Source organism: Chrysemys picta, chromosome 14 (assembly GCF_011386835.1).
Source record: "Chrysemys picta bellii isolate R12L10 chromosome 14, ASM1138683v2, whole genome shotgun sequence".
NCBI lineage: Eukaryota > Metazoa > Chordata > Testudines > Emydidae > Chrysemys > Chrysemys picta.
The window spans coordinates 40,685,563-40,712,170 of NC_088804.1; the positions used below are offsets into that span (position 1 = coordinate 40,685,563).

The window sequence follows — 26,608 nt, forward strand, 5'->3', positions numbered from 1 at the left end:
AGCACCCATCACCACGCCATTGCCAACAACCCTCCACCGCGGCCTCTTGAACCTAGTGGGCCCTGGTGCCAGTCGGGCGCCTGGTGGCTAAAGTCATTCCCTGCCCACGGTGCCCTCAGCCTAGGTCTTGGCGGCTGTAGACACGTGAGTGTTGAAGGGGATTTTCGCTAATGCTCCTGCTTTGTGCCTGTGGCTATTTCCGTAGAGGAGAAAAGCTCTGCAGCGGAGCTCGGAGGCTGCCGTGGGGAGAGAGAAGCTCCCTCCTTCCGTCTCAGCTGTCAGCGGTAAGAAGGGGAGGAGATGCTTAAGCAATCAGCAGCTATTACGGGCAACTGTAAATCAACCTCTGAAGAGAGGGAAATAATAGACGGCTTTGTCAAGACCACGGCGAGGCAAAGAGTGGTCAGAGGGCCTAGCGGTTAGTGCTTTTGGCCCATTCACCTCTTTGCAAAACAGCTCCCAGAGGTTTCAATTGCTACAGCAGGGGCTGGCAGGGAGTGGGGAAGGCTTGTGTGAGGACAGAAGGGAAGGAGATCCTGGGGAGTGGAAGGTTTTGAGACTCAGGCTGAGCTGCCAGGCAGGCTAGGATCAAAGGGAGCTATGGGCGGGAGACTGAAGGCTCAAAGGAATCATTTCACCACCGGGCACTGCAGTATTGAGAGGTGCTAATAGAAGGGCCCATCACCGTGGTATCTAACCTCTGGTGCTCTCTCACCTCACCGGGTGACAGTGCAATAGGACGGCCTGATTCTCAGAGTGCAACTGCCTCTGCAAAATGTCCCCTTAGTTTGCAAACACAGCGACCGATGGTGCACCCAGACCCCGGAACTACAGGGGCAAGTGAATAAGGAGCTGTATAGACGGGGGCACCTCCCCAGGCCCATGCATCGTGGGGGGAGAGGGAGCTGTTCAAACAAACCAGGCCCCAGGAGAGCTGTTGTATGGCAGAGGAAAAGGAGGGGCTGGCCAGAGGTGACTGAAAAGCAGTTTATCGGCTTCCATTGCTCCCAGAAGGCTCTGCGCACAACATTGGCCAGGCCTTTGCTGGCACCTGAGCAGGGCTGCCACGCCAGCCGGTGCTGCTGTGTGGCGTCGCTATTTCAGTCATGGCCCAGGGACTGGAAAACCGGTAACCTAGGGACTCAGGCCCAAATCCACAACGGTATTTAGGCTCCTAACTGCCATTTGTTTCCGTGGGAGCTAGACTGGGGATCTAGGCCTCAGAGCTTCAGGTTCCCCAGTAATTCACCCCCCGGGCCTTGGGGTCCTTCGAAAGGAAGAGCTGGCCCTAGTCTCAGACATCAGCCTGCCCGGCCAGGCCAGCCTTCGTTCAGTGCTGCACAAGAGTTTGTTTCATTGATTTGACTGGCTGATTAGCGTCCCCATCAGAGGTAGCTGCAGTAGCCAGCAGCCCCTGGCTCCCGAGGCGCGTTATGCTTTCAGCCCAGGGAAGTAACCAGAGCGGGGGAGCATGACCACTCTGCCCTTCCCATATTGCTACTTGGGAGCAGTGTCCTGACTGAGGGTGGGGAGTTCTGTTGTGGTCCTGGTATGGCAAAAGGGGTGACAACATGAAAACATGGCTTTGGCTGAAAAGCACTGTCCTAGCATTGGGCTGGCCCTTTAAGGACTTTGGGTTCAGTCCCACCTGTGCCTTGTTATCCACTTCCAAGTAATGGATCTGGGGTGGTGGTCAGGCATCATGTGATGGAAACCCAGGGGGATAGGAGACTGAAGCTATGTTTAGAGATATTGTATGGGGTAAGGTGCCCCAGTAGTGGAAGAAGCTGTCTAGGGCTGGAGGCCTAGAAGAGATGCCTGTCTGAGTAGGGGAGAGGATTTAAAGGCCTGGGGAGCTGAAGAATGTGAGTTTGTGTTCTGTTGATTTGGATTAATTAAGGGGGGGCACTGAACTGGGTTTGGGGGCTAGAGGGCTGGTATGAACTGCAGGATTAGAAAACTTTGAGCCCAAGAGGGGACTGTGTGAACTATTGTTAAACTGAGTGAGTTCTTACAAGGGGGAGGGAGCGGTGGGGAGAGTAGGATCACAAGCGGGGTACTTTGGAGGCATCTCTGGCCATGAGGGGGCATTTGGGGAGCAATCCGTGACCACCCCATTGTAGTGAGGAAGAGGAGACCAGCAGGCTGGGGTCTCAAGGTGTGGAGTTGCTGTCATGGAATACCTTGCTGTGGAGTCAGGTGTCTGCTGTCTCTCGCAGCCCAGGCCCCATGGTGGGTTGTTAGATTTCTAGCTGTCCCCTCTGCAGGAGGGAAACCCCTTGGGACAGTGGGCTCAGGGCTGGCGAAAGTCCAGCGTAACCAGCCTCACCATGTTTCTTTGAGGCAGCGAAGCAGGGAAGATCCCGAGCAGCAGACCAAAGACAGCTGTTGATACTAGTCTTCAAGACACCCCGCAGGCTGGATGGGCTAGGGGAAGACTCGGACATAAACTGGTGGCTTTGGGCAGGCATGCTTTTGTAGCAGGGGTGTCCTGTCTAGCTGCAGGACCAGCTATGGTGAAAGGAAGGCTGTTGAAGGAGAGACTTTGGAAGACACTCCCTTGTGTTGGAGGGGGACTGTAGACCAAGAATCTGCCTGAGCCCAAAGGAGGAAATGGAGGCAGGGAAATGCGTGCAGATGTGTGTCTTACATGGAGCTGGACCGTGTCTCTCTTGTGCTGAGTAACTGTCTAAAATCCTGTGCAAAGTCTGTGTCTGCTTTCACTGTCACGAGCCCCGGAAGAGAGAAATTGCACGTCCTGAGCGCCCATATGGCTGGAGTTCTGGAAAAGGGCCAGGCAGTCCGAGGGGGCAGCGCTAGTCCCAGGAGCTAGGCAGTTAGGCTGCAGGGTCTCAGCCAGTTACGTAGTTGAGGGTAAACTCGGGCAAACTGTTCCCCCACTTCTCGTTTGGGGCTATGGAGTCTAGTCTAGGGTAGTGTGACCCAGTCACGCCCTGCACGCTACTGCAATAATATCTGTACAGACTGTGCCTTGTGAGGGGTCATGAACGCTAATAACACATTAGTTATCACTGTAAAATGCATGTGTTAATGGTCTATGTGAAGTGATGGGTTCCCTTGGTTTGATGAACAAGTCTGCCCTAGACAAAGGAATGTGGGTTTACATATAACCAGTAACCAAAGCCGGGGAGCTAAACAACCGGGGGTTATCCTACTCCTGAGCTTGACAGAGAGAGACTTAACAGGACTCCTGCCCCACAGAGACACACAGAAGACTGAATCCCCCGGAGGCCTTCCTGGCTTGTAAGACAAAAACAATCCTTTTGGGCATATGAGTAACAGAGAGAGGATCCATCTTTATCCGTCACCTTAGGAGGTGGAGAAACAGTCTCTGGTCAAGATGGTATCTTGCTAGATTAACCTTTAGACTTTTAGATGAATCTTCACTTTTATTTGCTTGTAACAATCTCTGCCTTTATCTCTTACTTGGCATCACTTGATCCCTGTTCTATTTTTTTTTTTTTTAAATAAATTGTTTGGCTCTTCATTATAAATCATCAGTGCTTTGTAAGTTCATTAAAGCATCAGCTTCTAGACAGCTAGCAGGTTGGAGTGTGTTCTGCCTCTGTAAAGGCAGCAAACAGAACCCTTTCTCTGTGAGGGTCCAGTGAGAGGGACTGGTCCCCGCAGTAGGGTGATTTTGGGGGGAGGGCAGATTTGGGCTGGAAGGGTAAGAACATAACGGCCGTACTGGGTCAGATCAATGGTCCATCTAGCCCAGTCTCCTGTCTTTCAGCAGTAGCCAATGCCAGATGCTACAGAGGGAATGAACAGAACAGGCAATTATTACATGCTCCATCCCTAGTCATACACTCCCTGCTTCTGGCAGTCAGAGGCTAGGGACCTTCAGAGCATAGGGTTGCATTCCTGACAATCTTGGCCAATAGCCATTGATGAACCGATCCTCCATGAACTTATCTGATTCTTTCTTGAACCCCATTGTAGTTTTAGCCTTCACTACATCCCCTGGCAATGAGTTCCACAGGTTGATTGTGTGCATTATGTGAAGAAGTACTTCCTTATTTGTTTTAAACCTGCTGCCTATTAATTTTATCAGGCGACCCCTGGTTCTTGTGTTTTGTGAAGGGGTAAATAATGCTTCCTTATTCACATTCTCCACATCAGTCATGATTTTATAGACCTCTGTCATCCCCCTTTACTCCTCTCTTTTCAAAACTGGACTGTCCCAGGCTTTTTAATCTCTCCTCGGTGGAAGCTGCAAAGGCCGGGTGAGAATGCAGGACAGCTCTCTGTGTCTGAGACACGTCACGTTCACAATCCACACTCACACCTGAGAAACTGGAGGTAAAAAATACCTACTAGGTTCCATCCGGCCCAGAGTCCCAGTACAGGATTGTTGTCTAGTCTAGTCTTAAAATCTGCCAAGCCCGAGGGCTCCCACCCCTTCCCGTGGGTGACTGTTGCACAGAACAGCCGCCTGTTGGGGGAAAGGCTTCCAAATTTTCAGCAGTTTAGCAAACCTCCCTGCTTTGCCTTGACAGCAAAAACATGAGCTCATCACAGAACACTCGTCTGCCCGATTCTTTACAAGTATTAACTGATTCGCCCTCTCAGGATGGAGCTTGCCTCATCTTGCAGGTGAGGCAGAAAGCACTAAAGGGACTTCTCTGAGACCGTAGAGGGGAGCCAGTGTCTGAGCAGGGACTAAACTTCAGGGGTTCCCAACTCTCAGTCCTGGCTTATTTCATTAGCCCTGACTTCTTTGCATGGCTTCTGCAGGGCGTTTTCCCCCAGTCTCTGTCAGCTGTTTATAATTTGAGGGGTTTTGTCTTTCTATTAAAATATAAACTGAGCCCTAGCAAGCTCATGGCATGTGACTATGGGAAGCTACGTAGGTTAGAAATCCTGGCTCTAGGCTGCAGAGACCCACCAGCCATGCAAAGCACCAGCTAAGCGGGTTGTTCAGAAAGACACTGCTTTCCTTCAACAAAAAAGCCGCTGCATACAGACAAGGGGTGCACTTATGTGCCTGAAAGGTACAATCATTTCCTGGTGCAATCCAAATAAGTGTGTCTCAAGAGCATTACTGCTGTTGTGAAAACGATGGAAGTTTGTTGCATTTCCCTTTCGATAAGTGCATGGATGTAGGAGTATTTAAGTGCTGGGCTTTAGGGCTGTAACAGTGTGTCTCACAGTGCCGGGCCAGCTGCAGGCCTGTTACACAGCCAGTATTGATGAAGGCAGCAGAAAGGGATGAAAGGAGGAAAGAGCCGGTAATGCTTATTGCACGATTATTCTCCGATCTATCCTACCAACAGCCTCCATTTCTCTGATAGCAAATGATTGTTTCCTTTATAGCTGTGGGTAAGGGTGAATCCAGCGCTCTTCTAGGAGGCTTGAAGTCTGTCCGTTTTTTCTTTAGCAACCCATTATGAAGCCAGAAAAGGCATTTTACCTCCTCTAGCCCTCCAAAGCAGCCATTGACCCATCAATGAGTTTAAGCAGCACTTGTTGCTTTGTTCCGTGTTTTGGTTCCTGATATAAACAACCCTCCCCCCGAGGGTCTGCCTTGCTCCCTTCCTGGGGTTGCAGGTAGCTAGCCAAGGTCTAGGGGTGTTGCCACAGCAGTTCTCAAATTGTCCTCTTAGCAACAGCCTCAAAGGCGGTTGACCTGAAGCTAAGAGGAGAGAGGTTTAGATAGGCAGCAACAAGAAGTGGCTTTGGCCCTTGGAAGTCACTGCATGTTTTTCCATTGATTTCAGTGAGCTCTGGCCAAAGTCTCTTAGGCTTGGTCTACACTAAACCCCCAAATCGAACTAAGGTACGCAACTTCAGCTACGTGAATAACGTAGCTGAAGTTCGAAGTACCTTAGTTCGAACTTACCTTGGTCCACATTCGGCAGGCAGGCTCCCCCGTCGACTCCGCAGTACTCCTCTCGCCAAGCTGGAGTACCGCAGTCGACGGCGAGCACTTCCGGGTTCGACTTATCGCGTCCAGACAAGACGCGATAAGTCGAACCCAGAAGTTCGATTTCCAGCCGCCGAACTAGTGGCTGGGTATAGACGTACCCTTAGAAGCAACTGGGCCAGGAGAGAAGGCAGCTCTCCTGCCTCGCGTGGGAGCGATCACAGCCAAGGGCCAAGAGGAAGGTAGAGGAGATGCTACAGGGGGTGCAGCCTCAGACTATGTGACTCGAGTGGACTGCGCTGGCCTTACGGTCTCTTGGGTTTGATCCCAGGAGGTGCTGACGGATATCCATTGCCATTGACTGAGAACCCTGTGGTATCAGACCCTTGGTTTCTCTGATGATGGACCAAATCCAATGAGCTCACGCCAGGATAAGTTGGTGGGAGGAAATATAATTGCAGCGAGACAGGTCAGAGCCTCGGCTGCTGTAAATTGCTATAGCTCTAGGGACTTCAATGGAGCACCACTGATTTGTCCCAGCTGGGTGTCTGACCCTTGTGACTTGACTGGGGCAGTGTTCACTGACTGTGCTTTCTTCTGGTGACTGTGAAAACACAACTCAACAGCATGTGGAGCAGGCTGGTCCCTCTAGCTCCCTTCCAAGCTGCCAACTTACAGCCCCCCCGGCACCCACCCTGCCTGGGATCACATGCTGCCCCTTCCCCATCTCAATTGGCCCACTTGGCCAAAAGCCACAGATCTGCGTCCCAGCAGAGTCCGGCACGTGATGCTCCAGCTGTCTCCTTCCTAGTCTAAGCCCAGTCTGCACCCTCCGATCTATGCAGGTGGGGCTGGTTGGAGCGGAGTGCATGGACCTCGGGGCAGGAGTAGGCCCTAGCTGTTTGCTGCTCTTCCAAAGGGTCCAGAGAAGCAGTTGAAAGTGGGAGAAGCAGCGAGAGAGGCCCAGGCCAGCGCATGCACAAGCTGCCTGTGCGGGAGGGGGGGGGAGAGAGAGGGCAGCTGCAGGGATAAGGGAAAATGAGCTTGGCAGGGGCAGGGAGACACCCCAAAGAGGCTCAGAAAAGCCAGTTGGACTTTGGTAAGAGCAGGAAGGTGTTTTGGAGGGCCAGGTCTTGGCTCAGTGCGGGGTCCTCTTGCAGCCAAAGCCACTTTGTATCCCTGAGTTGTCTCCGTTGAGTCCATTGTGTATGGCCAGTTATTTCCAGCGCTCTGCCTGAGGCTCCCGTCATGTTCTCCCTGTCACCCCCCATGCCCGGTCTCGGGGCCGGGAACTGCTGCCGTCTCTTGCCACGTCCTGTTTCCTCCCGCACCACAACGCTTCCCTGGTAGAGAACAGACTCTACGTGGCCGGAGTGCTGGGATTTCCTCCTCCTGACCCTGCAGGACCTGAGCGCCGCTGTCCAGCTCCGAGCACTTGTGCCTCCGAGTGTTGCTGATCATCACAGCAGTAGCTCTTTGGGTGGGGGAAGGGAGTGAAACATGCACCTTCCCACCCCCTGGAGTGAGGTGCTGACCAGCCGTAAGTCAGTCACAAGTGTTAGGAGCTGAGCGGTGGCGCTCTTAGGGTCTAGCATGGGGGGGCTTTGACCTGCTGGGGGTGACGGCTGGAAGCGGAGCAAAGATCCTGTCTTAGTGCAAACAGCCTTCCCAAGAGAGGGCCAAGGCTCCAGCCAGTGCAGGGCTGATCAGTCCTGTGTCAATCTCTTCCACATGGGGGCAGCAGCTGCTCTCCGAGGCTCCCCCATCCTGCACGGCCCCCTTCCCGCCCTGGGGCTCTGAGCAGCTCTGTTCTGTGGTCCAAAGGGTGCTGCTGGGATGGGCAGGTCGGCCTGCCCCGTGGAGCGCTCGCCGGCGTGCTGACATCGCCTTCCCCGTGCTGCACGCTCACCTGTCAGCTGCCTACCCGACCGTTCCGCAGGGCGGCTCTGGCTAGCGTCCACCAAGGATTGCGCTGGGGGCCCCTTGCTCAGGCCTGCATCTGATGGAGAACCACTGCCTGCTGGGGCTGGCCCCTCTCCCTGCCCGTGCGGCAGTGAAGGATTTCCTTCGTGCTTATTCCGCTGTATATTCAGAGAAGTCCCCGGTGCCTCCCCCACTCCAGCTAGTGTGACAGCTCCAGCCTGGGTGAGCAATCGCTGCTGGGGCAGGCAAGTCGTATGGTGGCTTTAGAGGGGAGATGGAGATGGCTGCTGGCTGCAGGAGCCGTGAAGGGCGCTGGTGCATTAGCTCTAGCTGCTGGATCCATCGGCTATCTCCCTAGTGCAGACCCCAGATCTCTACCCTCAGCCCCATGCACCTGGAGGGGCAAGGCAGGTCCTGCCCCACGTCCTTCCCTAATGGTGTGGGGCTGGGCTTTCAGAAAGGCTGAGGTGACTGGGACTCTGCAGCCCCGGCTGCTGGAATGTGAGTTTCCTGGGGAGCTGCCCGGAGGGTGGGCTGTGCACAAGGGGGGGGAGCATAGGTGCTGGAACTAGGGGGGCTGCTGCACCCCCCGGTTTGAAGTGGTTTCCATTATATCCAGGGGTTACGGTTTGGTTCAATGGCTCTCAGCCCCCCCACTACACACATTGCTCTAGTGCCCCGCAGAGGAGAGACCAGGGGCAGGGCTGAGTGGTCAAGGTAGGGCCACACCCTATGGCAGGTGGCTGCCAGGGCTGGAGAGGTGGGCGGGGCCACGACTTGGGCTCTGCTGGGACTCGGCAGAGTAGAGCATCACCTTCCCCCATGAAGTGTCAGTTGGCCTGGAGTCTCACTAACCCCGTCCCTCGTTCCGCTGGGGGGGAGGGATTCACCCTCCCCCGTCTCGCTGGCAGGTTACTCAAACATCTGGCGATTAGCCTGGGTCGCGACGCTCCGTAGCCTGTCAGATTAGTTTAGGTCCCGGCTGGGTGACGCTAATTACTGCCAGAGGCCTCCGTCCTGCTGCAGGAGCGTTGGCATGGCCTCCAGGGCTTATTAGCAATGCTGCAGACCCGGGAGATGCAGAGAAACCGCCGAGTACATGGAGGCTGGGGGGAAGCGGCTGCTGGGTCAGGGGCATCCCTCAGCCCGGGCTACCCCGGCTTCAGTCTGTGCCCGGAGCTGCTGTAACCCAGTGGGGAGTGTGTTGTGCTCTGTAGGGAGCTGTATGAATCTCTTCCAGCCCCAGGGCCGGAGGCTTGGCTATCTAGCTCAAGCTATAGCAGCTCATGTTTCTAGCTCTGGAGGTCCCTGGCCTGGGTTTCTCGGTTTTCTCAATTGCGTTTAGTGCTGGGGAGGGAAGGGCTGGAAGATCATACTGGGAAGGTCCTCATGCCATCCTAGGAAGCAGTGGACACGGTTCAAACCCAAGCACAGCATGGAGCCCAATTGGACCTGCCTCTGCCCAATTCCTGAGGGCTCTGCCTCCTTCGCGCTCTTCGGAAACTCTGGGCTTGAGCGGGTCGTGTTGAATTGAGCTAGGAGGCCACGCAGCCCAAGTGGGTGCAGAAGTCAGTGAGCTCCCTGGAGGCTTTGATTTGCTTCGAACCGTTTGCTAGAATTAAAGCTACAGCAACCTGGCTGCGAGAGCGGCTGAGAGGAGAGCCCCGCTGCCGGCGTTCTCCCCCGGGAAGTGTCCCTGCTCCATGGTGCCAAATACAACTTTGTTTGAAATTTGGGGAGACGTCTAATAAGGGAGCCGGATCTCTTCATCTGAATACATAAGCGCACACAGACACGTGTACACAGGCGTACACGCGTCATGCTGCAATGCACATGCTCTGTCATGCTCGCAGGCATGGCATTGCACACACATGCACCACATATGCAGAGCGGCACCCAGTCTCTCTCTCTCACGCCAAACTCACATGCAGTGCATTGCCCAGCTCCCACTCAGCCATGTCAGACACCGCTCTCCAGATGATCAGGGGCCCACTTGATAGGCACCTCGCCCTTCGTTACGGAAATGAGCTTTGCCACAAGTCAAGCTGCTCCGCCTCACCCCCTCTATTCTATTAATTGAAATAAACCTGGGCTGCAGTTTTCCCTAGCTGGCAACCGCTAATGATAGCTTTCATCCAAATGGGCAAGCCAGCCAAAGAGCTTAATGGGGGTTTTTGGAGCCATTTCAGCCCCCTGCCCCTGTCTCACTACAAAACAACCTGCGTTGGTAGGTAAGCATGGCAGAGAACACGCAGCTTTGGGAGTTACACTGTAGCCGGGGCCCACAACTAAGAGCCGAGGGAGAGATGCAGCGTGGATGTGGGGGGGAGATGCGCTCAGATCAAACTGGAAGAGGGGAGGAGCAGAGGCTGCCTGGAGAGGGTTGTTCCAGCTTGTGGAGCTGCAGTGGAGAAGGCTCTTGCCCCAATATTCGGTTGGGACAGAGGAGGCCAGGATAGAAAAGCTCAGAGGGATGGGGGGAGGGGCCTACGGGGCCAGGGAGGAGGTGGACTAGGACACACGTCCAAGTGGGGCCTTTCTCTGTGTCTCAGACAAACTTAGTTTGTAGCAGCCCACACTCCCCACCGAGCGCCTCCAGGAGTTCTGGCTCCTTTGAGGATGCCACAGGGCTTCTAAGCATGCTGTTGTTTTTATCACTCCCTGCGGAGGGCCAAAGCACGTGCGCGGCCACAGGGAATATCGGGGGGTCAATGAACTACTAGCCATGAATGATTCAGCCAGCAAATTTCTGTCCACAAGCAGGGTGGCTCTTGCCAAACCCAGCCGTTTCCCTCTCTGTGTACCCAACACCCACTGCTTCCACACTCGCCCATCAGCTGAAACATTGTCTGCACCTTGGTGAGCACCTCCTTGCCACTCCCAGCTCTCCCCGTTTCCCCGCCCAGTCAGAAAGCAACAGACAAAATGCTCTTCTTTGCCAACTACTGGGACTGAGCTATGCCTTCTTCAGCCCCCTTCCACGTGCTCCCCTGCCCTGTCAGTCTTTGTGCGTCTCTCTCCCCTGCCCTCGTGTTGCAGCCAGCTGTGATTCTCTTTCCTGTCTCTTCCACCTTTTGGCCTGTAGGAAGCTTGCTGGCCGGAGCTGTGAGGGCAATTCCGGAAGGAGGAACTTCCCAAGTGGCAGATTCTCATGGAGATTTTTCTGTTTCCCTTTGCCTAACAGAAGCCAGGTAGACCGAGTGTGAGCGCTTTGCCTGGTGGAATGCCCACCCATACCCAGTTTGGCTCACGGGTAGCAGGGGACGTTTGCAACGTTCACAGGTCTAGCAGAAAAATCTCGTGAGTGTTTTTAAATCTCCTGATTTAAGACAAACCGTGGGGCGTTCCTTTGCTTTGATTTCTGATTTGTTTGAGAATGTCGAATACGCCTGGGTCACATTTTCAAGCCTTTCTCCATTATCAGGAATACTGGAAACTTCCTTTTTCTTTAAAAGAAAACTGAGATTCTCATAAAATAAACCCCCGGCACCTGCAGCTGAGCTAAGATAAAACTACAAGAACTGCCCCCCCCCCCCCGTGTTTGCAGAGTGGGGAGTTGGGGGGGCAGCAGGAGGACTCTCTTAATTGTAAACTGATCATATGCAATGTGGCCTCGCTAAGAGACACTCCCCCCGATGCTGGCTGTTTGTCCCTTTTCAGAGCAGAGCTGCACTCTGTGCTAATTGCAGCAAACTGCCCTGCGTCAGCCTCCGAAACCAATTCCGTGTTTTGTACAATGTGCCATAAAATTCCAAGAACCGGCAGCATCTTTCCCCAGAATGACCCACAGGCGCGGAGAGGCTGGGCCGTGCCGGCTGCCACCCCACAAAGCGAGAGGTGGCGGAGCTGGGAGGCAGGTCTGGCAATAGCGAGAAGAGGCCACTAGCAGGCGAGACGACAGCGTCTCCTGCATTTGTATGTACTACTCTGGAGATGAAGCTTTTCTCCTCCCTCGAGCTGTGGCAGTTCCTGACTTGATGAAAGAATGAGTTAATGGGGTTCATTCCTGGAACTGGGCCTTGGGAGTCCGGCTCCTGGCTTGGCCACTGACCTTTTGTGCGAGGCTGGCAAGGTGGATTTTCAGAAGAGCTCCACACCCAACGGAGAGCAGCTGGCTGATTATTTGAGCGTTTCCGCTGTCTGGTCTCGGCCTTGCCCATTACAAATCAATTCTGAACTAGCTTAGACTGGCTGGGGGCTGGTTCGGTGGCACCTAGAGCACTTGACCTGATTGAAATCGCTGGTAAGGACCGAGAAGCATGTCCCTTAATGCAGAGACTTGCTAACCAGCTGCAAAGCTCTCAAGAATTCCCTGGCGACTAAACTGTTGCTATGCAATTAACAGCTTGGGGGGGGGGGCATGGGGGGCGCCAGGGCTGCCCATTCCTGCAATATGGTTTGCTTATCGAACCGCCCTCATGATGGCCCCTTCTCCATCCTGCTCATTTGACGGCCCTTCGCTCAGCCTACAGTTAAAGTAGAGCGGTCGACGTCGCCCTCCTGTTCATGGCACAACCCTGGATCTGGGTCCCTTGGCACGGGGGATGAGTCTCTCCAGGAGCGAGAATGCTCTCAGGAAATCCATTCGGGTGAGACTGTTAATGTCAGGCCGGACTTAAGCTCTGCAGCATTTACCTAGTGTGGGTTGTTCCTGGGGGCTGGAGAGAGGAGGGGGGAATTTGGCCATGAACCTACTGAAAATCAAAGAAATGTCAGGCTGGAATGGACCTTGAGAGGTCATCCACTCCTCCCCCCCCCCCCCACCCCCCTGCACTGACGCAGGACCAGTTCATCCTCACAACATGCTTTAAAGACTTCAAGTGATGGAGAATTCACCATTTACGCTAGTTTAAACCTGCAAGTGATCCCTGTCTGCACTGCAGAGGAAGGCGGAAAAAACAACAACCAGCGTCTCCGCCAATCTGACCCAGGGGGAATTCCTTCCTGACCCCAAATGTGGCGATCAGTTAGACCCTGAGCGTGTGGGCGAGACCCACCAGGCAGACACCTGGGAAAGAATTCTCTGGAGTAACTCAGAGCCCTCCCCAGCTACTGTCCCAGCACCGGCTATTGGGAATTTTTATTCCTGGCAGTCGCGGGTGGGCTGCCTGCCCTTTCAGGCAGTTCCATCACACTCGTCTCTCCATAAACGGATCAAGCTCAGTCTTAAAGCCAGGTTCGTTTTGCCACGGCTGTTCCAGATTTGTGTGGCATGAAACCCTGGAACTAAAGGGAGAGTGTTCCCTGGACAGGAGGGATCGAGAGACTATAGCTATTCATAAAAAGAACAGGAGTACTTGTGGCACCTTAGAGACTAACAAATTTATTAGAGCATAAGCTTTCGTGGACTACAGCCCACTTCTTCGGATGCATACAGAGTGGAATAAATATTGAGGAGATATATATATACACACACATACAGAGAGCATGAACAGGTTGTCTTACCAACTCTCAGAGGCGAATTAAGTAAGAGAAAAAAACTTTTGAAGTGATAATCAAGCTAGCCCAGTACAGACAGGTTGATAAGAAGTGTGGGGATACTTACAAGGGGAGATAGTCAATGTTTGTAATGGCTCAGCCATTCCCAGTCCTTATTCAATCCTGAGTTGATTGTGTCTAGTTTGCATATCAATTTCAGAAACCTATAGCTATTCAGTCATGATTGCCAGATGTCTGGTTTTATTTGTGATAATTACCGCCGGTTGGAAAACTTTGGGGCTCTGCATTTTGTCACCAACCAAGTTAAACCCATGGTCGTTTGTCCTCTTCCTGGCTAGGTGCTGGCTGCTTGTGTAAAGTCCCTTCCCCCATGCCTCAGTGAAATGGGGGAAATGAGTCCTCCTCAGGACAGCCTGGGCGGTAGGGAAATGGTTTCGTGCTGAGGAAGCTGTCCCAGATCCTGTGCTGGGAGGCGCTAGAGAAGGGCGGGAGGTTATGAGCACTGGCAGCCGGCAGGCCCAGGAAACGTGCCAGGTGAAGCTGCCCAAGGGCTTACCGGGGCAGCACGTGGACCTAGAGCTGCCTCACACCCTGCAGGAGATAAGCCAGCTTTGTCCTGCTGGCCCAAGAACTGGGGTGGGGCACTGGCTTTTCTGCTGAAAGCTACGTAGCTTTGGAGACGCCAGGCCAGGGGGACTTGCGGCCGGACAGCAAGGACTTGAGCAACGTGCTGGGTGGGACATGCAGGTCAGAAAGCTACAGGGCCAAGCGCTGCTGCAGGCCCACTCGTTGCCAGTGGCAGGCAACCTGGGATTTGTGCATTCTCTGGCACCAGCCGGGCGACAGCCCCGGACACCTGTCTGGGATAACACCAGCGGGCACTGCGGTGAGATGGCATTTGGGCAGAAATGGGGGAAGAATGCTGCAGCTAGTGAGTCGGCGGCTGTCTCCCCCTCCAGTGTATCTTGCAAACAGTCAGGGGCTGGTCTCCACAGGGGTGAGGCGATCAGAAAGCTTGTAGCAGTGCCCAAGCTTGGTGTGGCAGGAGAGCCTTCATCCCAAGGCACTGGGGCTGCCCAGCTAGGTGCAGAACCCTGAGCTTGGAATGTGTTTGCACCCAGGGGCGTCCACACAGCCTGGACTGGGCTCAGCAGAAAACATGGGGTGGGCTTGTCACGGAGTCCCCGGGCGATGCTCTGGAACTGCTCCCCACAAAGCCAGTCAGGACTTTGGGGAGCCTCCTCTCCCTCGGAGCAGACCGTCTTCAGGGCAAGAAGCTCACATGGCTTCACCTCCTGGGTCTCTCCTGGGAGCATTCAGCATCTGCCCCTGTGTGCGCTTCCCACAGCGAGTCCGCCCCGGCGGGGTCCTGGGGAAGCCAAAGGGTTCTGCACCCCCACTTCACAGTCAGACATGACTCTCAGCCAGCCAGTAAAACAGAGGTTTATTAGATGACAGGAACACAGTCTAAAACAGAGCTTGCAGGTACAGTGGCGAACGGGACCCCTCGGCCGGGTCCATTCTGGGGTTCAGAGAGCCAGACACCCACGTCTGCCCTCACTTCTAGTGCCCAGGTAGCTCCAACTCCCAAACCCCCTCCAGCCCCTCCTTCTCCCGGCTTTGTCTCTTTCCTGGGCCAGGAGGTCACCTGATCTCTTTGTTCACCTTTAGCTATTTCCTTGTAGGGGGGGAAGGGGCCCTGGCCATTTGTTGCCAGGGAGACAGAGTATCAGTGATTTATGCGCACTGGCCTTTCCGCACCACCTAGAGACTTAAGAAATGCATAGGGGAAACTGAGGCACCCACACAGTATTCAGAGGAAACATTAAGAACAGTCCCACTTTGTCACAGGGCTCTCTTCGGAGCACCCTCACCTTCCGGAGACAAGGTCAGGATTTGGAAGGGGCTCTCTCCCAGGGGTAAGAATAATGCCCAACTTTTATCTAGTGCTTTAATCGGTAGCTGGCAACGCTTTGTCAGCATCATTAGCCCCATTTTAGAGACACTAACAGAAGGTAAAGAGCAGCGGACCCTATCTTGGGGTGCACTTCAAAGGTTTGTGCTGGTATATTTGCAGGGCAAAGAGGACACCCCGGCATCCTTCACCTCGCAAGTAACCGGACAGTGAGTTTGCATCCTGAAAAGGGCCCGATTGAAAACACTGGAGAGAACTTTGGGTGAGATGCTCCTTTAGTGACCTGCTAGTGTAGGTGAGTCTTGACAAAGCAGGGTATGATTGTGTGTTGCATGTAACCAGCCGAGTCCGATCTGGGTGCTCGTGATCCCCCCGAGCTCTTGGCGCTGTATCCAAATGCTGCGTTCCAAGGTACGGCTACTAGGCAGGACCAGCCAGCCGGGTGATTCTGGGAGTCCAGGGAACGCTCGGAGGACTTGGGGGGGGGGGGGGGGGGTTGGTATGTGCCTAGTGCTACCAGTACAGAGAGAGCGAGGTCTGCGGAGGGCAGGGCTCATGCTGCTAGAGGCTGGTGGTTTCAGGGAGTTGATCTGCAGCAGGCCCAGGCAAGACTTCCTCGCACTAAGGCCAGGTGGTGGTGAGGTGCCTCCTAACACTGGGCGTCCCGGGAAGCGTCTCTCGCACCCACACACATAGGCTGGGGATGTCCGGATCTGGGTGGTGGTGGTGGGAGCAGTGTGCGCAGAGCTCAGGGCGGGGTTTCGATTTCAAATCCCCTGGAGTTCCGGGGATGCAGGTTCAGGCCTATCCCTTTGGGTGGAATTCAGCCCTGGGATCAGGGACCTGCACCAGAGCTATGTACCAGGTAAGTCCACCTCTTGTGCAGACCTTCTGTAATATCCGCCTTCCCCTCTAAGCTCTTGGGGGCAGGACCCACACCTTCATCGTCCCATGTTTGTGCAACGCTGGGCACAATGTAGCTCGGATCCTGAAGGGGTGGCAGAAGTGTGTGTGTGGGGGGCGGTTAGGAGGATCCTCTGGGTCCCGTTGTAATACAAACCCTTCGTCATCACAATCCTCGCTAGCACCAGCCTCCTGTGCTATCAGGGCCCCAAGCAGCCAAAAAAAAAAAAAAAAAAGGCCGCGATCGCGATCTGCGGCGGCAATTCAGTGGGAGGTCTTTCGCTCCGAGCCGGAGCGAGGGACCGTCCGCCGAATAGCTGGACCTGCCGCCCCTCTCCGGAGTGGCCGCCCCAAGCACCTGCTTGACAAGCTGGTGCCTGGAGCCGGCCCTGTGTGCTGTGACCGATGCAGCTTGCCACTGGAAATGAGAAATTGCACTGGGAACATTCACTAAACCCTAATCATTTTTCTTAAGCCCTCTATCTGAATTCCCGTTACAAGCTTGAAATTGGCCACAGATTGCAATGAGGTGGCCTACGGGCTAGGAGAGGAGATTTGTGCAGCCCAGCGATGTCTCTGTTGGCCAACGGCGGAATAATCTCCAGAGATGAAGAGAGCGATAGGGCCTGGAGCAGCGCAGGAATCTATGCTGCCAATTAGCTCCTTCCCCTGGAAGCTTGGGGGGGGGAGGAGGTGGGGTGGGAAAGAGCCTTACAGGAGATAAACCTTAATTCAGCCGCGTGGCTTAGCGATTTAAACAGGAGCTCGCATCGTGTTTCCTTTGGAGCAGGATGCGTTGAGGCACTGTCCGCTAGCATGTGACGAGAGCCGGGAGATTAACCTGCCTGCACAAAGATGAAATTAAGCCCTCCTGTGTCTGACGCTCGTGTTGGCATGTTATGGCCTCAGGGTTAGGGCTGCCAACTTTCTAACTGCGGAAAACCAAACACCCCTGTCCTGACCCTTCTCCAAGGCCCTGCCCCCTGCTCACTCTCCCCCACCCTCGCTCATTTTCACCAGGCTGGAAGAGGGGGTTAGGGAGCAGGAGGGGGTGTGGGCTCTGGCTGGGGGTGGGAGCTCTGGGGGGGGGAGGCTGGGGATGAGAGCTTGGGGTTCAGGAGGGGGCTCTGGGCTGAGGCAGGGGGTTGGGGTGTGGGGGGGCATATGGGCTCTGGGCTGGGGCTAGAAATGAGGCGTTCAGGGTACAGGCGGGGATTCTGGGCTAGGGCAGGGGGTGAGGGGTGCAGGAGGAGGTGAGGGCTCCGGCTGAGGGTGCGGGCTCTGGGGTGGGGCTGGGGATGAGGGGTTTTGGGGGCAGGAGGGGGCTCTGGGCTGCCACCGAGGGGTTTGGGGTGTGGGAGGGGGTTCCGAGCTGGGGCACGGGAGGGGGTTCAGGTGCGGGCTCCAGGCGGTGCTGACCTCAGGCAGCTCCTGGGAAGCAGCGACATGTCCCTCAGGCTCCTAGGTGCAGGGGCAGTCAGGAGGGCTCCGCGTGCTGCCCCGGCCTGCAGGCACCACCCCACAGCTCCCATTGGCTGCAATTCCCAGCCACTGGGAGCTACAGAGCTAGCGCTTGGAGCAGCGCCTGCAGGCAGAGGCAGGGGCAGTGCACAGAGCCCCCCTGGCCACCCCTCCACCTAGGAGCAGGACATGCTGGTTGCTTCCCGGGAGCTGCACAGAGCCAGGCAGGGAGCCTGCTAGCCCAGCTGCGCCGCCAACCAGGCTTTTAAAGCAATGCTGACCAGAACCACCTGGGTCCCTTTTTGACCAGGTATTCCAGTCAAAAAATGCACCCCTGGCCACCCTACTCCGAGTCTGAGCATGGCCCCGTCAGGCCTGTTTTACCTAAGGCAGAGCCGGGGGGAAGCCTCCAAGCTAGGGAGCTAGCAGGCTGAGCTCTCCCTGTGAGCACTGGGCACATTCACTAAACCCTAATCATTTTTCTGAAGCCCTCTATCCGAATTCCCGTTACAAGCTTGAAATTGGCCACAGATTGCAATGAGGAGGCCTACAGGCTTGTTTTCAATCTAACCTCCTTGGCTCCCAGCTGGGTCTTCTTCCCCTCCAGATCCTTTGCCACTTCCGGTGGCTTCAGGAAACCGTTTAGGGAGTTCTGGGTGTTCCCTAGCTAGCCAGGCAGACTGCATCTGCTCCCTTTCGCTTGTTGCTGGCAGGAGGCTAAAGATCTCTAACCCAGCTACCAGTGTGTCCACACGGACTCTGGCTAGACCTCCTATGCAGAGAAGGGAGGGTCCTGAATCTAAACTCTGGATCTGGCCTACGCTGGGAAAGTTTGAATTCTGAGCCAGCTTCGAACTTCATCTCTCCTTTAGATGTAAGCAAGGTCTGAATGAGCTCTCCCCTGACATCTAGTGGTCAGCCAGGGGGAAAGACGTCAGGAGCAGAGTGTGTTTGCATAGACACGCCTACTCTGCCTAGGTGCGCAGCAGGTGGAACTGCTGCTTTGCCAAAATGATCAATTTTGGCTGGTTGTGGGTTACAAATCACTGGTATTTGAGTGAAGGGGTATGTGACATGTTATCTTGATTGTAGGAGTCAAGGGCAGCAGAACTGTGCGTGGCATGCCCTGAGTGAGCGGGTCACCCTCATCTGAACCTCACTTGCTAAGCAATGGGTAGGGATGCCAACACAGAGTGGGGGTGGACTCTGTCTAAAGAGTCCTAGCTGCCACTTGAACTACCCCTCTCCCCCATTTAATGATGGAGTTGATTCGGTTCAGTTGAGTGTCTGTGTTTCTAGGTGGTGATCCCCAGAACTGATATGACTGCTGCCTAGGTGTGAGGCCTAAGTTTTAGATCTTGTGTGGTGACAGTGGAAGCTGCTAGACTGCACTGGCTGTGGGGCTGAAATGGCTGAGGGCTGGGTTCAGAACCTCAGAACATGATATCGCGGGAGCAGCAGTGGGGGGGCGATGGCAGCAGAGAGAGCAGCAGCTATGAGCCACCTGCAGAGACATTGCTTGACGCCCCTTCCTGGGGGGAGGTGAGCCCCATGAACGCACCTCTGAGCTCCGGGTCTTCGCTAACCCGTGAGTGAGGTACAGTGGAGGGGGAAGGGAATGTTAAAGGGACATTTGTTCATTGGACTTTCTCACCACAAGGTAGGAAACTGAGGCAAAGCATGCTGCCCAACACACTGTGGGGTTCGGTTTGCTTATAGTCACATGGTTGTGGTATTTTCCCAAATGAATGCTGGGTTCCTTCTCCCCTTTAATAAAAGTTTTTATACCCAGACTCAGCGCTTGCGCATAACGTGACCCGATATAACACAGTAAAGCAGCGCTCCGGGGGGCGGGGCTGCGCATGCCGGCGGATCAAAGCACGTTCGATATAACACGGTTTCACCTATAACGCGGTAAGATTTTTTTGGCTCCCGAGGGCAGCGTTCTATCGAGGTAGAGGTGTATTGCCTTTTAGAGGCAGCGTGGGGCCAGTGTTTAATTTTCCCAGATTACTGGGTAGGGGCTCGGCCTCATTCTATCTTCTGTTGTTAAGAGGAACCCTTAAACAGCGAACCGGGCCCTTGTTGCTGCCAACTCCAGGTAGCAGAAGGATTAAGAGAGACAATTCCACCGTTCAGGGTGATCCTTTCTGACCCTTACTACTTCTACAAGAGCTGAAGGGCTAAACTCCCCTGATTATTCCTCAGCCTGGGGCAATGAAAGGGCTGTGGTGATGTCTAGGCCTTGCTCTGGTGGCTCCCACCTTCCCTGACGAGGGGAGAAGCAGTGTAGCCATTCCCTCTCCCAGCAAAAAGTACTGCTCCCACCGCCGCCTTAGAAACCCAGGCGTGTTTATTTTTTAAGCAACCCCCAGAAAAGCTCATTCTCCAGCCGCCGCCCACAATCTGCTGCAGAGAGGAAATTTGATGGGTATTTTGTGAGACGATATTCATTATTCAGTCCTTTTTTTTTTTTTTTTTTTTTTTATTAAAGGGCTCGCTGAGTTTTTAGCGGACCTAAATCATTTTGGCTACAATCACCAAGATGAAATAGCTTTATAAACGTCCAATTAAAAGAGATTCTCTCTGAATGCAGAATGGAAAATTGCGCTGAATGGGAGAATCCATCCTCATTTTATTCTGATCCGAAGGCGGCATAAATCGGTGATTTCTGGCCTCACTCGGAGTTTACTGAGTAAATGATGTCTGAAGAAAATAAATCTCCGCTCGTGCCCTCTATGAAGGGAGAAATTGCACACTGGCTGAGACAATTAAATTGGCTGAGAAGTCACTGGAATGAAACCTACATGGATTTCTGCTGTGCCGTTCTCCTCAGCTCCTAGAGAATGGGGTGGAGAGGGGCTGGAATGCTCGGGCGTTACAGCATCACATGCCTGAGGTATGGCAGAGGTGGTGGAGTGGTAGATTGGGGTGTCCCAGGAGTTTGGACACGAAAGGGGAACAATGTTCCAAGATTGTTAGTGCTCCAAGGCGGACAGGGGCCTTCACCATGGTTGGGGCCAGATTTTTAAAGATATTTGGGACCCCCAAGCTGTCTCAGTCCCACAGACTCCAGCTGTGGGGAGGATCCCCTATCCACCAGGATCCATTAACAGTCCGCTTGGGAGCAGGGTGCCTGGGAGGTGATACGCATGTTGCTGCAGCCTGCTCTCAGATGTGCAGAGGATTCCAGGCCCCCTCTTTAGTCAAGTCATCCCCAGGTTCCTTAGCGGTGGCTAAAGATGGGCAGCTCTACCACCTGTGGGCTGAAGGAATGAGGATGAAGGACGTGGCTGTGACTACTTTAGAGATGGACCATGTTGCCAAGCCCAGCCTGTGCTGCTCACGGGGTTTGGTTCAGCCCATTCTAGAGAGAAGGGGCATCTCTGCTGCTTGGAACTGGCTTGGACATTTTCTACAGTTCAGGGAGTTTGGCTCAGATACCCCTGAAGCGTGTGTGTGCGGGCAATAGATATTTCTATGCAAGGGAGGACCTTTTCCCGGAAAGATGGTTAGAATCCTTTTGATCATCTTTCCATGTCCCTTATAAGCTGTTTTCAAGGCCAGGCAGACATTTTTCCCTGATCGCCTTTCTCCTAAATGTTTGACACTTCTCCATACAGGTGCCTAATCCAAAATGCCAGGTTAGCCGCTGTTACAGCCTCTGGGCACAACACGATCACTGGAGACCCGCTAAGAAGCCAGGCAGCGATTGTGCATTCTCCGGGGGGAGGGGGAAGTACCCGCCTCTGCCAGAAAGCCCATACATCAGTTGTTTTTCTCTTGTAAATGTCGTCTCATCTACCAGATGTCATTTAAATTTTTATTTAGCATTGATTTATGGCTCAAAAGGACAGGAGGAGGTTTAAATTAAAAACACCGCGCGCTGCGGTAACCTCAAAGGACCAGATGGGAAAGGTTTTAAAAATCTAATTTTGCTTTTTGTCCCCAATACTGTGTATTACTCTCTTGCCCTTCACTCAGATGGGGCATTATACTCAAGCTGGTCAGTTTCATAATCATTTCTGGTTCTTGTGCCCCTACCCCTGCCCCTTCTCACACCCACACATCGGGTCCGGCAGCTGGGGACACCACCCCTACAAAGCAGGGGCCATGGTTTGCCCCTCAATGGGTCTGATCCTTAGTTACGCCCCGGGCAGCCTGTGATTTGAGTGCCTGTGATTGTGGGGGGCTGATCACCAGAGGGCCTGTGTGTCCACAGCTCACGTCCACCTGAGTGAGGATCAAGTGGAAGGGCTGCAGGATTTGCAGTCAGCTGCTATACCAGTTCGGGGTGCAACCTAGACCAGTGAGAGGTGATCACCGCTTGTCCTGTAACCCGCTGCTCTCAGCCAGCATACAAGCATGCAGTGAGCATCTGTGTCTCTATGCCTAAGTCAGCAGCTCTGACTCCAGCTGCCTGTTTGACCACGCCACGCCCATGCTCCGATCTCAGCCAGCCTTGGTTACTACTAGCCAAGGGACCACAAAGCAGCCCCGAAATTCCCCAAAACTGTCTGCCCTGAAAAATCCAGCCCTCTCCTGGGCCACTCAGGAGTAAGAAGGGCCATTGCTCCTTTGCAGAGACAGAAGCACAGGAGCTTGTTGCTTGAACCCGAGATGATCGCTTTGTGTCACGTTCCATTCTGGGGTGATTTAGAATAAAAGTAAAACAAGTTTATTTAACCAGCCCGAGAGAGGTTTTAAGTGAGGTCCAGCATAAGGGGTAAAGCCTGAAATCAAGTCAGCAAACAAAAGTGAAATATGCTTTCTATGGGCTAAGACTTAACTCAACACACTCCAGCCTTGCTTCAAGGTAGGTTCTTCCCAGCCATGGCTGACTTTCTCTCAGTCAGGACCTTCCACGGAAGCACAAGGGGCTGGTTCTCCTTGTCTTCCTAGCTGGAAGATCTTTGCCTAAGCAGGTTTCTCATCTATATTCAGTTCCCAGAGACTGCAGGCCTCCTTGGTTCAAGGACCCATCTGTCTCAGCTTGCGAGAGCTCCGGCCCCTTGTCTGTCCAGTGTGGATGACACAATGGCTTCTTCTCTCTCCTTGTATCATCCCAAATTCACTGATTTGTCCCTAGACTTGGGGTGATCTCATGCTGTTCTTCCCCGCGTGGGGACTTCCTATCCCTCTGTTGATTCATATGTAAATGGGGCTTCCCTTGGTTTTGGTCACACCTTGCTTAATTTCACTGAAGACAGGTAGTTGGGCCATCTCCCAAGCCACCAAATGCTGTAGAAAAGCTGTAGCAATTTGCCTTACCCTCTTAGTCCCCCTGCCACCCCCCTCCCCGTTTCTGAGAGGGAAGGGAATTCTCATTGCAGGAATAATTGTGTCAGCAGTTAGAAGGGGCTGGGGGGCGGGATTGTGAACAACCAGTGTTTGCACTTGTTCAAAGTGCCCTAGGCTGAAGAGCCGGGAGGCCGTGAGGGGACCATTTGAAAGCAATGGTCCCACAGGAAATCCGTATGGCTGCCGACAGAGGGGTCGGGAGCACGGCTCCGGCTGCAGAGCCACAATGCTGCACCAGTTTGGCCGAGCCAGACGGTGCTGTGACCTGAGGCCCAGGGAGCCTGTTCCTGACCAGTGGAGCGCAGGGGAATCCCCGGAAAACTTGATTTCTGGTGGTACCAGCTGATGCACTGTGTGAGTAAATGAGAGGGCAGATTCCCTCGCCAACGGAGACCTGGGGTCACTGCAGGAGAGTGGGAGAGAGGAGCAGGGACCCTGCTGGGGGGATGAGACCAAAATTCCCCCTGCCCCAAGAAATATCTACTTGACAGCACTGGTCAGTCTCCTCTAGGGTTAGGTACCTCGTATCCAGAAGTGCCCCTAAACCTGTAATGACATAGCCAATGACTGTGTGTTAATAAGGCCAGGTGTGCTCTGATCTGTTTCTGCTAATTAAAAAAACAAGAGCTGGTATTTCTGTCTTTTCCTCGAGATTCCTTATGAAGCTGCTGCTCGCCGGTCGCGCAGCTCTGCTAATGGCCACGGCCGCTGCGCCAGCCTTTGATCCTGGCAGCCGAGAGAGGCAGGGGTGGAGTGGGCGCTCCGGCTCCCAGAGGACGGAGAGCGAGCGTAATTAGAACTCGCTACAAAGCCGAGAGAACGAGGGACGGGGGCCTCTTCCTGCTTCCGCCTGATTATCTGGGGAATGGGGCTGGTGTAACTGGGGATGGCATCACTTATATAGGGCCTCTCCACCAGCGCTGCCCATTACCCTGATCTATTAGTCCAGTTCGGGCTTCGGTGACCCCTCCGTGGCTAGCTTGGATTTCTCTGCTGTCACCACACCGTGCACCGCAGTCACTCAGAACGTCATGGCAGCACTGGGGCCCGAGCCCGACAGCTGCCCCTTCACCCCCACACTGCAGTGATGGCGGCGGCAGCAGGATCAGGGTCAGGGCTGGCAAATGTCCCTGTATTATTGTAGGTCCCTCCTCCACTCCCTCCCCTCTTGCTAACTAAACAAAGGTGAAAGTTACAGGGCAGCAAATGTCTGATCACTGGTTTGGCGGGGGAAATCCCTCTGCCACCCAGACGCAAAGGGCAGGACCTTGAAGAGCCATTGGACAGGTTCCTGGATGCTCTGGCTGCTGCAGGGCCGGTATTTTACCCCGACTCAGATGCCCCCTGCTGGAGAAGTCCGAGATGGGCCTGAGTCAAACACCCCAGAGCTTGGGCCCCGGAATCTGGCTCCGAATTTCATTGCGTGAGGCCGTCTCCGTTCAGTACTGAGGGCCAGGAACCATCGGAGCTGTGCATGGTGTGTCGAAGTGAACTCCGGGGCCTTATCTAATCCTTGTCTAGCCCCAAACCCACTCCTGGCGGCTCTTGCCCTCCCCAGCAGCACTCGGCTGCCTGAGGACAGAACAAAACCCTTTCAGGGGTTTTCCAGCAGGCCTGACAAAACCTTGGGAGGCTGAATGGTCCAACCTGGGGGGTCCCTTTGCAGTGCCCCCATGGGGCCTGTCCATAGCTCTGGAGCCAAGAGATTGTCTTGTGACAGCCGTGTTCTCTCTGTCACTCTCCCGATGCTTGTGGGGGCGGGGGGGGTTCTTCCTGCGGGAGGCCGGGGAGACCCAGCTGGGGTTGGGGCGAGCCAGGTGATGACTTGGGTTGGATTTGCCTCCCGAGGAGGTGCAGGGGATGCGGGGAGGCTCAGACATTGCCTGCAGGAAGCAGTTGGCCACCAACTCAGAGGACTAACCTGTGAGTGGCTCACCACCTGCTGCGCTGCCCCGGCCGTCCAGTGAGATCGATGGACAGTTGGGAGGTACCAGGTGCGCAGAGTGCACTGGCAGGTGCACCCCACCTGGGCAGGGCTGGGACATTCCAGAGCCGCTGGGCAGATTATAAAAGAAAGGAGCGGACCTGAAACCCACCACCAAGGGGGCATCGGTGAGGCCCTGCTAGCCAGCCAGCAGCCTGGGTTTTCATGTTGATGTAGCTTGTGCTCCAGCTGCCAAGTGATGGCCTGAGAGCAGAGTGTAGCTGGGGGGCGGGGGGGTCCTTTGAAGTGAACAGAGGCGGAAGTTGCGCCTCACACAACTGGGCTCTTGATAAGTCAGTGCTGGGGCCGCCGAGTAACTGCAGGAGACAGCAGTGTTGTTGGGGTACCCAAGCACCTACCCCAAAATCTGCCCCACCCTGGGTCTGGCCGAGGGAGGCCGAGGGCACCCTTCCCTCTGGCTGGCCGTGCAGGGTCTGGAGCGGTTGTTGGAAAACCATATAAGGGGCTGGCTTCTCCCGGGGCAGAGGGAGTTGTCCCTGCTCCTACCCCTGGCCAGCCTGCAGAGTGAGCTAGGAACTTGGGCCAGGCCTGGCATCCCCAGAGCTCGCTAACTCTCTCAGGTTATGTGGCACCATTTAACACACCCCTCCCTCCCTAGCCTTGTGCCCCCCACCTCCCCGCCAGCCCCATCTTATGCCTCTCCCAGAAGCAGCTGGTACCTGCTCTGCTTGACGGCTCAGACTCCACAGGCCTCTTCCCCTCCACCTGTCTCCCATCCATTAATCTTCCTTTCCCTCGCCTTGGCTGGCGTCTGACAGCTCTGGGCTGAGAGACTCGCCAGGAATCTCTGGCGCTTTGCGGCTCGCTGAAGCTCCGGACGAAGACGCCGGCTCCCTGGCTGCAGCCTGTCAGGTTCGGAAGCTACAGGTTGTCTCAGCCACGCGCATGGAGAAGAGCGGCGAGGCGGAAAACGTGAGATGGGGGGGGGGGTGGAGGAGATGGTGGGCAGGCCCCCCCCCCCTGCACCCCTGGCTGCACCTGTCTTCTGAGCATCCTGTTTGCTGCCCTCTGAGACGTGGTCTATTTAATATGTTCAGCAGCCCCCAGCCCACTGGGCCCAAAGGCTTCTGCCATCTGCTTACGTCTGTTCCAGGGTAGGAAGGATGGCCCAATGGTTAGAGCCCTCGCCTGGAACCTGGGAGACCTGTGTTCAAGTCTCGGCTCTCCCACAGAGTCCTCAGGGGAGTCGCCCTGTGCCTCAGTTTCCCATCTATACACTTGGCATAATATCTGTACCCTGCCGCCCAGGGGGGTGGTGAGGAAAAATGGCCACCTCTGGAGTGAGTGTCAGGCCTGTGGGAAGGAGCAAGCTCGCGCAGCTGTGGCTGGCTGGCAAGGAGAGGAGCCTGGAGCCTCCCTAGCGGGAAGGCAGGCCTGAGGCCCGGCTAGTGGGGTTGTCAGGGACTTGCTCGGGGGAGGTGGAGTGAAGCTGGGGCACCGGGTGCTTAGCAGAGGGGTGGGTCTGAGAGCCCCGAGGGCGAGTGGATTGACAGCCTCAGGGCAGCTGAGAACTAAGCCCAGGAGGGATAAAGCCTCCTTTATTCTGAGTTTGGGGATTGCGGCTTTGGACTCCACCACCCCAGTAGTGGGGAGGGGGGATTCACCGTTCATAGTGACCTGGCTGGAGGGCTGAGCCATAGGCTAGCAGAGTGGGCTAGAAACAGTGGGGAGGAAACTGAGGCAGCGCAGCTGCAGCGCCAGGCCCTGCCCTGAGGAGCCGCGTCCCCTCGAGGGGTGGGGCTCAGCGGCTGCTCACCCAGCTAACCAGGGA

General features: G+C 54.9%; 1 long non-coding RNA gene across 1 annotated transcript; it reads left to right on the forward strand.

Moving 5' to 3' along the window:
- The first annotated feature begins 1,716 nt into the window (after nucleotides 1-1,716).
- On the forward strand, nucleotides 1,717-23,226 carry LOC135975708 (uncharacterized). The gene is made up of 3 exons (XR_010592703.1): nucleotides 1,717-1,865; nucleotides 15,330-15,462; nucleotides 21,155-23,226. It is a non-coding gene; the product is annotated as an uncharacterized LOC135975708 (long non-coding RNA).
- The last annotated feature ends 3,382 nt before the right edge of the window (nucleotides 23,227-26,608 follow it).